We start from the raw sequence: 15193 nt of genomic DNA on the forward strand, positions 1-15193 counted from the left end.
ACTGTGTTTATCTGGAATAAAGAGTCAGGCGGACTCGGAGGAAACCGTCTGTCTGTGTTGTTGAAGGAGACGTGTGCAGCGGTCGTCTACATGGGTGGTTACATCTCTATGCCAATCAAAAGGGGCATGTAGTTTCACAGGAGGCAATGAGAACGATGATCAGAATGACCGATCCTGAAGGACTGGAACCGCGGCCACTCGGCGTCTTTGTCATCGCCAGTACAGCAACCGAGGTTCCAACTCATTAAGACAGCATCCGCACAATTAGCCCACTTTCTCCTCCAAATATCACAATATCTTGTAACTTTATGACTTTATTATCGAAATATTATGACTTCAATCTCAAAATATTATGACTTTGTTCTCAAACTCTATTGTTTTTTACACTGGCCCAAAAACGCTGTTGTACAAAGCGCAACCCACGCTACAAAATATTGTTCCACAAATTGCACGCAATTGCACATTTTCACCAGAGAGGTCTCCAAATCCCCGAATCTTACATAGTGCAACTTTGAATTAAATCAGTGCGATTTATGTAAGACATGCGAAGTTGGCAATTCAAATGCAACAGAAATATCTCATGTTTAGTAGTCTGAACTGACGCATTCTGTATTTTAGGGCAACCTTTTCGGAATAGCCATTTTATGGTGTCTTGACTTTTGCATTTAAAGTTGCTCTAATATGCACAAAGTGCTGCTTTTTCTCCTGTTTGAACATGTTGTTACTCTTACGTTTCACACTTGAGCAGCGCAGAATGCCTTGCTTCTCATTTTGGTGCCCATATTAACATGTTAGGGATTTCACAAAGCGTGCGTCCGCTGCAGAGCCAGGGAAAAGGCATCGAGCCTGTTTTCTCCATGTGCTGCACACGACATGCAGCACAACACAGAAAGGCAAAGGAGGAAAACCAGGGAAAAAATTCAAAATTCCATCCTGACAGTTACCAAACAAAATACTAGATAAACGTTATGTGCTTCACACCGGTTTTCAGATCAGGTCAGGTCTGTACACACTCAGCAATAAACGGCACTAGACTCTCACTGGGGCAGAGCCCCTCTCGTCGCTGGGGTGGGACCCTGAAGGGTACATCTCAGTACCTTTTGCCAGGGAACATAACTGAACCGTAATCCACTGACATGATATTTTCTAAGTTGTACTGACTCCAGACTCTCGCCTCCAGGCTTACTAAGTCATAGCTATGCATTATTCCTGTTTATATAGGATGTCAGCAGCGGGGCTATGTAAACATTTGTTTTAATAAAATAAACGTAATTAAAGGCTAAAGTCACTCAAAGCGAATGAATTTTAGTCTAACGTTCAAGTATTTGATCAGCCTTAATATGACTGATACCATTCCCTTTAAAAAGGCTTGAATCTATCAGACTGAATCAGGGAATTCAGGGAATCGGGAATGAGGAGAGAGAGAGAGAGAGAGAGAGAGAGAGAGAGAGAGAGAGAGAGGGAGAGAGTGAGAGAGAGAGAGAGAGAGGGAGAGAGTGAGACTGATTGCCAAGAGCACTGATGGAGCATAAGAGGATCCACTCCACTCCACCGCCTTCTCCAAGCACACACAACACACACTCCCAGTTTATGGCCCATAAACACTGGAAGTGACATCTTAAGTACGATACGATTTACATGCGCGGTGATAAGTTGCGGGAGTGGGATTAGGAGGGTTTGAAGTTGTTTGCGTAAGAAGGAGAGGAAGAGCGTCTCCGCCGCGTTCGTCCCGAGTTCCAGAAGTTCACGCGGTGCCTGAGGACAGAGGATAGATCGAGCAGTCACTGTAAACATGGCTCACACGGCCTTATATTCAGCTTTTATTGTGAATGGAAAAAATGTTCGGCGGTTCCAGAGCGCAATTAGAGCCGACATTAAATGAAATTTATTTCTGGAATGCCAAATGGTTCACCGCTGAGAAAAAGCTCTGGGTCTAACCAGATCTCTCTCTCTCTCTCTCTCTCTCTCTCTCTCTCTCTCTCTCTCTCTCTCTCTTTTTCAGTTGCACTCGAGATCAGAACTTTCCGCAGAACCGATTTCACCCTCACTGAGGTAAGTATGTGTTTGGTGTTTTTCAATTACACCCCACTCAAAATCATGCACACAAACACATACCTGTTTTCATGCAATGTCAGGACATCGACAGGACATACATACCCAAATATGTATTATATGCATATACACTACATGGACAAAAGTATTGGGACACCTACAACCCGTAGGCATTATGGAGTTGGTCCCCTTTTGCAGCTCTGACAGCTTCCACTTCTTATAAGCTTTCTCCAAGATTCCGGAGTGTGTTTGTGAGAATTTCTGTCCATTCATCTAGAGAAGCATTTGTGAGGTCAGACACTGATGTTGGACAAGAGGGCTTGGCTCACAATCTCTGCTCTAGTTCATCCCAAAGGTGTTCGGCGGGGTTGAGGTTAAGGCTCTGTGAGGGCCAGTGAAGTTCTTCTACACCAAACTCACCCAGTCATGCCTTTATGGAGCTGCTTTGTGCACTGGGGCTCAGTCTTCCCGAACTGTTTCCACAAAGTTGGAAGCATAGAATGGCCCAAAATGTCTTGGTCTGGGGAAGCAGTAAGATTTCCCTTCACAGGAGCTAAAGGGCCTGAAAACAACCCCATATCATTATCCCTCCTCCACCAAACTTTACAGCTGGCACAGTGCAGTCAGGCAGGTAACGTTCTCCTGGCATTCGCCCAACCCAGACTCGTCCATCAGACTGACCGATAGAAAAGCGTGATTTGTCACTCCTCAGAATTTCCATTGCTCCAGAGTCCAGTGGCGACACTTTATACCACTCCGCTTGATGCTTGGATTTGTGCATTTTGATCTTAAGCTTGTTTGTAGCTGCTCGACCATGAAACCCATTTCGTGAAGCTCCTGATGCAGTTTTTTTTTTTTTTTTGCTGATGTAATGTGAGGTAATGTGTAACTCCTTAGCGAGTGATTTAACAGAGGATAGGCACTATGTGCTTCAGCACTTGCAGGCCCCACTCTGTGGTCTACCGCTTGGTGGCTGAGCTGTTGTTGTTCCTAGATGCTTCCATTTCACAATAATAGCACTTACAGTTGTCTGGGGCAGATCTAGCAGGACAGAAATTTCACAAACTGACTTGTGGCAGAGATGCCATCTTATGCCAGTACCATGTTTAAAGTCACTGAGCTCTTCAGTATAACCCTCTACTGCCAGTGTTTGTCTATCAAGACTGAAGGGCTATGTGCTTGATGTGATGCATCATTCAGCACTGGGTGTGGCTGAAACACTTGAACTCAATATTAAGGGTGTCCCAGTATATTGTCCATATAGTGTATGTGCATTATGTGCCTACAATACCAGGCAAAGGTCTGGATACACTGAATATGTGTTTTTCATCATCTCAAAGACATTTTGACACTAATGCCTTTCACTTAAAGCAACACTATGTAGGATCTGGGATTTTTGAGGTCTCTCTGGTGGAAAAGCGGAATAATAATCTTGAAGTTCTGACTGAAATAAAGCTTTTGCTCAAAGCACCTGGCAAAGTCAGGATCATTGTGTTGGTCCTGATGTTGTAGGCTACCCCTTAAGTTTGTACTGGTTCTTCATAGAGTCAGGATGCTTTTGTCCTGAAAGTATATGATAACAAGCACATGCACACACACAAACATGCCTACTCAAACACTAATTTTCTCTGTGTGACTTCTCCAAATGATTTCGCAGTTCATTCAGACCTCCCCTTCCATTTTTGTGATTCATCGATTATTCACATCTACACAACACAAAGCGAGCTAATATTAGCTTTATGGTTTGGATGTGAATAGACTCATAGGGCTGTATATGGTGCTTGAGTCTTTATAGTCTTATAGACAGAATAGCATAGACAGAATTTCATCTCAGCAGTGGGCTGGATACAGTCGGGGGTGGGGGGGATGCAAATAGGAAGCACTATGTAAAGAAGACATTGCTATATTGTATTATATATTAACAAGGCTTTAGATCAGGGGTCGGCAACATGTGGCTCCAGAGTTTGCAGTAAAATAAAGCTCTGCTGATCATCAACACAGTTTAACAGTAAATGGTCTTAAACGCTGGAGTTAATGTAGAACTGCTGATTCACCCTTTAACCCTGAAGATCAGCGCAGACGGCTGGTCACCATAGCAACACAGACAACAATCACACCCAGGTGGTAGCTAATGAAATGACAAAGAGAGAGATTGAAGACGAACATCGATAATTTGGAGACGAGAAAAGTTGAACTATTGAAGTTTCTTTCGCGGAAAAGTTTCCAGCTGGAGATGTGAGAAAAGCGGCTTTAGCTGAGCTTAAACCTCGAGCTGAGGAAAGTCTGTGTTTTCATTTATATATATATATTTTTTTTTTAGCCTGTACTAGTACATCAGCACATACTGAGACACATTTACAGCTGAGATGGTAAACTGGACATAAAATATTGTGGCTCTTAAGGTGGTTTGATTTTTGTTGAAAGGACAAAATGGCTCTTCCTAACATTTGGGTTGTGACCCCTGGTTTAGGTGTTGTTGAAAGAAACACATTTTTTTTACATAATTTGTAAATATCAGCATTGTAAATACATTGTATTAACATTTCATAATGAACGGACCAATAGAAGTGCTCAAAAATTATATGGAAAAATCTCTGGTTCCATTAACTCCCATTCAAAGTTAAGAAGGTTTTTTAGTTCTCCAAAATGACCTTTTTGGAGATGCAAGGTTTTATCCTGACAGTGATCATATATAACTTGAGCAGGACGCCCACGCGTCAAATTTGATGTTTCTATATCACTTTGTGTATCTTTGTGATGATCCAGCGCAGAAATCCAGTTCAAACACTTCCGTAGAGTCGCCCTTTCCGTTCCATCTTTTCTCGAGTTCATACGAGACTCGCATCCACAGTTATGAGCCTGTGAAGAGGGGCCGAGACACAGGCCTTCTGCCTCTCACTGTGCAGAACTGGTGGATTTGTGTGTCCGGCTACATTCTGTGTGAAACTGACCAATGGACGCTCAGGAAATCACTAAGGACTGACCGTCATGCCAGAAACCCTTCATTCTTCAGTCAGCAAAGTCTACAGCATTGTCTACTCATACACCTGAAACCTGCTCTGCAGATTCTAAAGTGGCTGGTATGCTCAAACTAAGCTTAGTCAAAGTGTTTAGCCTTGGGAATTGTGCACTGTGTACTTCCCAACAATGACTAGGATTTCTGTCCAGTTCAGATGGAATGTCATTGAAATCGCTTCAGAGTGGTTATTTTGAGTCCAGCAGTGTTCTCCTAGATAAAAGATCAAAATTCAAATGTAATAAAACACATTTTCGCACACTTTATATGTTTAAAATGTGTTATCACGTGTGAAACCTGTGATTGAGGTTTCAGGCTCTTTGGCTTTCGCTGCTCTCTTGAAAGGCTTAACTATGAAAAAGAGCTTGACTGGATCCCATTCTGTGTACATATACACTATATTTCCAAAAGTATTCACTCGTCCAGCTTCACACGCATATGAACTTGAGTGACATCCCGTTCTTAATCCATAGGGTTTAATGTGATGTCGGCCCACCCTTTGCAGCTATAACAGCTTCAGCTCTTCTGGGAAGGCTTTCCACAAGGGTTAGGAGTGTTTATGGGAATTTTTGACCGTTCTTCCAGAAGCACATTTGTGAGGTCAGACACTGATGTTGGACGAGAAGGTCTGGCTCACAGTCTCCGCTCTAATTCATCCCAAAGCTGTTCTATGGGGTTGAGGTCAGGACTCTGTGCAGACCAGTCAAGTTCTTCCACACCAAACTGGCTCATCGATGTCTTTATGGACCTGCTTTGTGCACTGGTGTGCAGTGGAGCAGGAAGGGACCGTCCCCAAACTGTTCCCACAAAGTTGGGAGCATGAATTTGACCAAAAATTCTTGGTGCTGAAGCTTTAAGAGTTCCTTTCACTGGAACTAAGGGGTCGAGCCCAACTCCTGAAACACAACCCCACACCATGATCCCCCCTCCACCAAACTTTACACTCGGCACAATGCAGCCAGACAAGTACCGTCTCCTGGCAACCGCCAAACCCAGACTCATCTATCGGATTTCCAGACAGAGAAGCGTGATTGGTCACTCCAGAGAACACATCTCCACTGCTCTAGAGTCCAGTGGCGGCGCTTTACACCACTGCATTCCACGCTTTGCATTGCGCTTGGTGATGTAAGGCTTGGATGCAGCTGCTCGGCCATGGAAACCCATTCCATGAAGCTCTCTACGCTGTTCTTGAGCTGATCTGAAGGCCACATGAAGTTTGGAGGTCTGTAGTGATTGACTCTGCAGAAAGTCGGTGACCTCTGTGCACTATGCCCCTCAGCATCCGCTGACCGCTCTGTCACTTTACATGGCCGACCACTTCGTGGCTGAGTTGCTGTCGTTCCCAATCGCTTCCACTTTGTTATAATCCCACTGACAGTTGACTGTGGAATATTTAGTAGTGAGGAAATTTCACGACTGGACTTGCTGCACAGGTGGCGTCCGATCACGGTACCACGCTGGAATTCACTGAGCTCCTGAGAGCGACCCATTCTTTCACTAATGTCTGTAGAAGCAGTCTGCAGGCCTAGGGGCTCGGCTTTATATACCTGTGGCCATGGAAGTGACTGGAACTCCTGAATTCAGTGATTTGGAAGGGTGAGTGAAAACTTTTGTATTTTTGACATAATTTGTAACACGTGTCTCCCTTTACATTGTTTTTAAATTTCATGATGAATGGACCAACAGAAATGGCCCAAATGGCATGGTTGAAAATCTTACATTAAAAGTAAAGTAGGTTTTTCGCTTCTCCTGCAAAGTTACCATTTTGGAGATTTTTGGAGATACAAGTTTTTTTTCAGACAGCAGTGATGCATTGGCCTGTGTCTCTCAGTGCTGAAATATTCATGTGGTCTCATGGATTATATGTACCATGTGGCCTATATTCTTGTGTCTGCATATGTGTGTGTGTGTGTGTGTGTGTATGTGTGTGTGCGTGCGACTGCGTGGGACCACATCACAGACGGGCTATGGAGTGTGTCAGAGAGGACACAGTCTCACAGCTTGTAGTCATGTCTCATGGAGCTTAGGAGACTCATTTGGCAGTGTGTGACTGCAGTCTATTTCTGTCACTGCCGACTGTGGCTCTGCCCACTGTGCGTGTGCATGTGTGTCCACTTCGCGTGTGCCGTGGCAGGAGCAGGCCACCGTCCTCTGCCCCCTGACAGCAAGAACCCTTGTTTTCCTTCATATTCAACTCTACGTTCCCTCCGTCGCTCGCTGTGGATGCCCGTATAAACCACAGAGACAAAGGACGCGCTTACCTTCTGAAATCCCTCAGCGTCGAGGCTGCAGATACGTGATTCATCCTGCTTCTGTAGATGCATGCCGCATATGAAATGATATGATATAATAGGCACAGAAAATATTGGCTTAAGCAACCCACACAGTTGCTGCTGCATCAAATGCTCTACAAACTGATAATTGCAAGGTTTTGTCGTCGTAGTCATGATTCAAGTAGCCTGAACTGAAGAATTTCGAGAAAAATAATAGATGCGTGGATTCAGCATAGATGCCTTCACTGGCCACTTCATTGGAGGCTCTCTAAGGCGGGTCCACCTTGTTCCTGCATTGTTAGACACTCAAGATCATTTTCTGACCGCACGGCTACTCCTGACTGGTGACAGACACTAGTGCACACTCTTAAAAATGATGGTTCTTTAAGGGTGCTATGATAAAGACAGTGGTTCCGTATAGAACCATGAATATTTCTTCTTTCTTTGATGGAGAAGGTGCTGTAATATGGTTCTCCATGTAGGAGTTTTTAAACACCTCAGTCTCACTGCAGGACTGCACTGCAAAACGTGGCATCTTGTCAAGTAAAATTATCTTAGATATGGTCAATAAATCTAATATTTCTCCTGTTTAGATTGTTTAAATTTAAGTCTATAATTTAGCTGGTTAGAATCCTTTGCTGTGCATTTAAGTCTATAGTTTAGCTCATTTGCACCCTTTCTTGTCCAATCAACAGCCGTCCTGTGATGAGAAACTGACCAGTGATGAATGTGAATCGGGTCACCGACATCTACAGAGGACCTAAAACAGTAATTCTGTACATTTAAGTCTATAGTTTAGCTGATTAGAATTTGTTTCTGTACATGCAGGTCTGTAGTTTGGCTGGTTTGCATCCTTTCCCGTCCAATCAACAACAGTCCTGTGGTCATAAACTGACCAGTGATGAATGTGATGGAGGGTCACCGACAACACCCATATAGTGGACCTAAAACAGGGGTCTCCAACTCGGGTCCTGAGAAGCTACCTTGCTGTAGAGCCTATTTACAACCACAGTTTGCCACACATGCGCCAGCTAATCACCCTCTTCCCAAGTCCCTGATTGGCTGCATCAGATGTATCAGTGTGTAATAAGGGGTGGAGCAGCTTAGTGGATGCAGGTCGGAACTGAACAGGAAAGTAGCTCTCCATGACCAGGGCTGGAGACCACTGACCTAAAAGGTAGGTGGGCCTCATAGTGTGGCCAGCGCACAGTGGGTGTGTTTAGCATTTTATAAAATTGTGCTATGACATTGTAAAGTATCCGCTTCCTTCTAGCCTATAATCTCTCACATTTGGTCTCCAGCTCATTTCCTTGATTTGATTACATCTCCCCGTGTTTCTCAGAGGCCAAAGATTCAGGACGCCTGTGTCTATCAAACCTCTCCGCCTCAGACCTACCTACACAGGCAAGGAACATCCCCGTCACCTCGGAAATGACCGACCGCCCGGCCATCGGCCAGCGCGATCATGGGAATTTATTGGTGCTTAGACGGCGCAAGCTATTAAAATGTTACAATAGACATTAGTGCGGGGCCAGGCAGCCTGTTCAGCCTAACGAACATATGCTTCCCCACCGACGCCTAAACTCTTATTTATGGATTTAATTTAATGTGCAGGAAGAATTCTAAATTAAATTTGGTGCGTGCCTCCGGAGAGTGTCGGTGTATAATAACATGGTAATTTTTACACATCTTTATGAGAAATGAGAAAATTAATTCTTTCTGACAAGCTGTAATTATTGGGTTTGGAACAGGCACAGCTGAACAGTTTGAGCTTGGCTAGTCTGCCAATGAGCTGAAGGAGAGAGGTGCAGATAGCGGGGACACACACAATTATAGATGCAAGCTTACACACACACACACACACAGAGGAAGAGAGATAGAACGGGTGAGAGAGAAGGGGAAAAGGAGAGAGAGATATAAAGAGAAAGCGTCAGAGAGAAAGATAGAAAAAGCAAACACTTCAGGAAGTTTACAGGTTCAGCTGGTTAGAATCCGTAATGTTTACATCCTCTTCATTTAAGTCTATAGTTTGACTGTTGATGCTTTCGTTTACAGTTAGGTCTATAGTTTGACTGGCTAGAACATTTAAGTCTATAGTTTAGCTGGTCAGAACCTTTTCTCTATATTTAAGTCTATAGTTTAGCTGGTCAGAACCTTTTCTCTATATTTAAGTCTATAGTTTAGCTGGTCAGAACCTTTTCTCTATATTTAAGTCTATAGTTTAGCTGGTCAGAACCTTTTCTCTATATTTAAGTCTATAGTTTAGCTGGTCAGAACCTTTTCTCTATATTTAAGTCTATAGTTTAGCTGGTCAGAACCTTTTCTCTATATTTAAGTCTATAGTTTAGCTGGTCAGAACCTTTTCTCTATATTTAAGTCTATAGTTTAGCTGGTCAGAATCCTTTTCTCTATATTTAAGTCTATAGTTTAGCTGGTCAGAATCCTTTTCTCTATGTTTAAGTCTATAGTTTAGCTGGTCAGAACCTTTTCTCTATATTTAAGTCTATAGTTTAGCTGGTCAGAATCCTTTTCTCTATGTTTAAGTCTATAGTTTAGCTGGTCAGAATCCTTTTCTCTATATTTAAGTCTATAGTTTAGCTGGTCAGAACCTTTTCTCTATATTTAAGTCTATAGTTTAGCTGGTCAGAACCTTTTCTCTATATTTAAGTCTATAGTTTAGCTGATCAGAACCTTTTCTCTATATTTAAGTCTATAGTTCAGCTGGTCAGAATCCTTTTCTCTATATTTAAGTCTATAGTTTAGCTGGTCAGAACCTTTTCTCTGTATTTAAGTCTATAGTTTAGCTGGTCAGAACCTTTTCTCTATATTTAAGTCTGTAGTTTAGCTGGTCAGAACCTTTTCTCTATATTTAAGTCTATAGTTTAGCTGGTCAGAACCTTTTCTCTATATTTAAGTCTATAGTTTAGCTGGTCAGAACCTTTTCTCTATATTTAAGTCTATAGTTTAGCTGGTCAGAACCTTTTCTCTATATTTAAGTCTATAGTTTAGCTGGTCAGAACCTTTTCTCTATATTTAAGTCTATAGTTTAGCTGGTCAGAACCTTTTCTCTATATTTAAGTCTATAGTTTAGCTGGTCAGAACCTTTTCTCTATATTTAAGTCTATAGTTTAGCTGGTCAGAATCCTTTTCTCTATGTTTAAGTCTATAGTTTAGCTGGTCAGAACCTTTTCTCTATATTTAAGTCTATAGTTTAGCTGGTCAGAATCCTTTTCTCTATGTTTAAGTCTATAGTTTAGCTGGTCAGAACCTTTTCTCTATATTTAAGTCTATAGTTTAGCTGGTCAGAATCCTTTTCTCTATGTTTAAGTCTATAGTTTAGCTGGTCAGAATCCTTTTCTCTATATTTAAGTCTATAGTTTAGCTGATCAGAACCTTTTCTCTATATTTAAGTCTATAGTTCAGCTGGTCAGAATCCTTTTCTCTATATTTAAGTCTATAGTTTAGCTGGTCAGAACCTTTTCTCTGTATTTAAGTCTATAGTTTAGCTGGTCAGAACCTTTTCTCTATATTTAAGTCTGTAGTTTAGCTGGTCAGAACCTTTTCTCTATATTTAAGTCTATAGTTTAGCTGGTCAGAACCTTTTCTCTATATTTAAGTCTATAGTTTAGCTGGTCAGAACCTTTTCTCTATATTTAAGTCTATAGTTTAGCTGGTCAGAACCTTTTCTCTATATTTAAGTCTATAGTTTAGCTGGTCAGAACCTTTTCTCTATATTTAAGTCTATAGTTTAGCTGGTCAGAATCCTTTTCTCTATATTTAAGTCTATAGTTTAGCTGGTCAGAACCTTTTCTCTGTATTTAAGTCTATAGTTTAGCTGGTCAGAACCTTTTCTCTATATTTAAGTCTATAGTTTAGCTGGTCAGAATCCTTTTCTCTATATTTAAGTCTATAGTTTAGCTGGTCAGAATCCTTTTCTCTATATTTAAGTCTATAGTTTAGCTGGTCAGAACCTTTTCTCTATATTTAAGTCTATAATTTAGCTGGTCAGAACCTTTTCTCTATATTTAAGTCTATAGTTTAGCTGGTCAGAACCTTTTCTCTATATTTAAGTCTATAGTTTAGCTGGTCAGAACCTTTTCTCTATATTTAAGTCTATAGTTTAGCTGGTCAGAACCTTTTCTCTATATTTAAGTCTATAGTTTAGCTGGTCAGAACCTTTTCTCTGTATTTAAGTCTATAGTTTAGCTGGTCAGAACCTTTTCTCTATATTTAAGTCTATAGTTTAGCTGGTCAGAACCTTTTCTCTATATTTAAGTCTATAGCCTGGCAAACTGACTTTTGGTCCTTCACTCTATAGTTCTTCTGTAATTTGACTGATTAGAATTCTTTCTAGTAAAAATGATATTCTTTATAGTTCATTGATGGTTTAGCTGAGATTTACTGGCCATCGTGACCTGATTAGATTCATTTCACTGCTGTGGTCACTGTTTTTGTTTGTGGTTAGTGCAGGAACAAGAGTGGAGCGTTGTGGACAGTGGGCTTGGCATTGTGGGAAAGGTCTCTGCCGGCAGGGGGGTTCGGCAGCCCTGTCTGATGTCATCAGCATGCACTGCCACAAGGTCTTCCCCAGTCAAGGTCATCTGCCATTTAATATTCAGAGCATTGCTGGACCACGCCACTGCCCTCACAGCTTCATAATGATCACTGGAAGTGAAAGACACACACATATGCACGATATATCTTTATGGGGTCTTTCCAGTGAACTAAATAAGCCGCTGTGCATATAACCTACAACCTGAACTAGAAGTGAGAAAAGCAAATGCTTTTAATGATATTTTAGGTTGTAAGTTATAAAGTGGAAGGAAAAATGTCCTCATAATGTGAGAATTACCTAAATCAACCTATGAATCCACTAGCCGGCACTGTGGGTGGAGTTGACCAGTTGAAGATGATCCCTGAAGTACATCGGCCGTAAAAAATTGCAAGAAGAGGCATCCAACATAAAAATAAAGTACTTTAATAATGTGCAATACTAAACAAAGTGAAGCCAGTTCCTCTGAAATATGGACTTGTAAGCCAGACCAAGTAAGTTTTGAGAACTGCTGTCTCTATTATGAAAGAGAATTTGATTGACATGCAAAACAACCAATCACAGAATGTTTACCTGATACCTTTAACTTATCTGTGCTGTCGCAACAAAATCTCGTATCTCCATTCATTCTTCATTTTTCAGTTTTTGACAGAATTTGTCTTACCCTTACCCTTTATATTGTTTGTAAATTTCATGAAAGATGGACCAAAAGAAACGGCCCAAAATGACTTGGAAAAAAATCTGGTTCCATTGACTTATTAAAAGCAAAGGAAGTTTTTTCCTTCTCCTGTAAAGTTACCATATAGGAGATATGAGGCTTTGTTCCAACATCAGTGTTACGGTAAATAAAGTGGCCTTAAAGCAATGTAAATGCTTTCTGGTTGAGCTGCTATAAAGTCTTATTATTGTGATAACTTTGCTAAATAAAGTATCGTTTGTTTCCCTTTGGACTGATCAAACCAGTGCACAGAGGTGAGGATAGCCAGAGCCAGTTTAAATTCTCAGTGAGAGGCGAGGCTCTGAGAGCAGTGGAGATTTTAGCGTCCAGTTTACATCAGACAGTCGGTGCAGCTCAGTTGAAGGACCATTGCAGGGTGGAATGCGTCCGTCGAAGCAGCGTTCTGTGGAGGATCCTCTTCTGCTTCGACAGCATCAAATTTTACATCCTACCAAGGGTTCAGAACTGCAGCAGTGTCATAACTCCTGACCCCTGATCAGCTGTGAGTCTGAGTCTGAGGAGTGAGCAAGAGGTGAGGAAGGCAGCTATCAGGGTCAATGAAAAGAGACCTTGTTAAAAAAAAAATAGTCAATGAAATTCAGTCAGTGAAACAACACTTACCCTGTCCACAGCAGTATTTGTGCACCTGTGAAGACTTTTAGCACAAAGACTTACAATTTTTCCCTGTTTGCTCTGCTTCTAACTTCAAAATCACGACTGAACAATCAGACTGGTTGACGTTAGTGACTTTCCCTGTCTGCTGGCTCTCCACCTGCCTCAGTGTGACTTCAAGATCAAGTTCAGAATTATCTTTGGCTAGTAGCGTCAGTTGTTTTCGCCTGTTTATTTTTAATAAGCGCTCCGTTTTGGGTTCAGCTGAAGTTTGCCTCCATCACTGTTTGTCGTCTAAGCTAAAATAGTAACCCTTTACCTTACAAATCTTAATTAATGTGAGCGAAGTGTCCTTGAGCAAGACACCTAACCCCCAGTTGCTCCCCGGGCGCCGTGGATAGGGCTGCCCACCGCTCCGGGCAAGTGCAAGTGTGCTCACTGCCCCTTAATGTGTGTGTGTGTGTTCACTAGTGTGCATGTATGTGGGTGTTTCACTGCACAAATGGGTTAAATGCGGAGGTCTAATTCCACAGTGTGCAAAACACGGTTGGCTGATGGTTCTGAATTCAATCAGTGCTCAAATATAGGTGGCCGTCCATGTAACGACAGGATGCTCCTTTGTAAGAGCCATTTATGTGGCAAATGGTGGCACCAAACGTTTAAAAACTTTTCCCACTCCCTCTCCGTTTTTCATACTAGCTTGCGACGCAGTGGCTCACGGGAACTCAGGGCTGGGAAGGAAACGTCCATGCGTCCTCAGAATTCGGCCAAAAGAAGGATGCGTTCTTTTGAAATGGGATGGTTTGGTACTTATGACGTATGTGCCCAAGAAATGGACGCATATGCGAAGAGAGACGAGATTTATTAAGGGCAAATCCATTATCAGGGTCAAAACGGTCCACGGTCAACAAGTCAACACGGAGAGAACGAGCGACAGACGCGACGAAAATGAGCACAGGAAAAACAACCACAACGGAAGCTGGAAGAACGACGCTAAACAATACAACACAAAGACCAAACAAGGACCAGCAGACTAACAGGGGAAAACACAGGGCTCAAATACAAGGAATAATGAGGGTTAACAAGACACAGGTGGTTACAATCAGGGGCAGGGTCTGGAAACAAGGGGGCAGGACCGGGAAGAAGCACAACAAGGAATCGTACGGGCCAAAGACCAAAACAAAAGCACATGGAGGACTGGGAGGGGCCAATCGTGACAAGAGGTCCCAGCCCCATAAATCAATCAATCAATCAATCAATCAATCAATCAACCTTTATTTTGACTCGGAAGTACATTGAGGGCAACCCTCATTTTCAATGTAGCCGAGCATTTACAAAAACAGGGATTGACACGACAAAGATGATAATAACTACGTTTAATCATTTTAAATTAAAAGAAAATTTAAAATAACAGTGACTAAAAGATAAAAATAGATCAAAATAAAACTTGAGCTTTAAATGATAAGAAATTAAGATCAAAAGATGATAAGAGATTAGTAAGGTAAGAATACAATAATACAAATTAAAAAGTAATGATACAAAACTGTTAAAAATAAAATGAGAGAAAATAAATAAATAAATAAATAAATAAATAAATAAGAAATAAAGAACTAAGAGAAGAACTAAAACAAAAAATAAAAGTTAAGAATATATAAGATTAAGTAAGACCGGTCCAGGCTGTCTTGAAGGTGGTTTGATATTAAAAGTTTAAAATGACTGAGTGACGCCCGTGAGCCGAGTTTTAGTGTTTCCTGTAGGGAATTCCAGCTGGTGCTGTAACTAAAAGCAGATGAGACGCACTGAGCCTGTGTACTTCGGTGGACGGAGCGCCTGAGACTGAGACTCACAGAAATACAGTAAAAACTCTTTTCAGCCCTCCAACCATCACATGTGCCGCTAAAACCAGCCCTTATTAACAAACCACTTACTTTTCACCAACTTCCAGAACTCTTGCAGTAATATTAAGAAAC

At 41.7% G+C, this 15193-nt stretch overlaps 1 protein-coding gene across 1 annotated transcript in view; it reads left to right on the forward strand.

Annotated features, from left to right (window-relative positions):
- Positions 1-15193, forward strand: part of sox5 (SRY-box transcription factor 5) — a 418494-nt gene that overhangs the window by 159661 nt on the left and 243640 nt on the right. Inside the window, exon 3 of the mRNA XM_037539858.1 lies at positions 2003-2052. The gene's annotated coding sequence lies outside the window, so the exon portion shown is untranslated. The remainder of the gene's footprint in view (positions 1-2002; positions 2053-15193) is intronic.

This window comes from Pygocentrus nattereri, chromosome 1 (assembly GCF_015220715.1).
Source record: "Pygocentrus nattereri isolate fPygNat1 chromosome 1, fPygNat1.pri, whole genome shotgun sequence".
Lineage (NCBI taxonomy): Eukaryota > Metazoa > Chordata > Actinopteri > Characiformes > Serrasalmidae > Pygocentrus > Pygocentrus nattereri.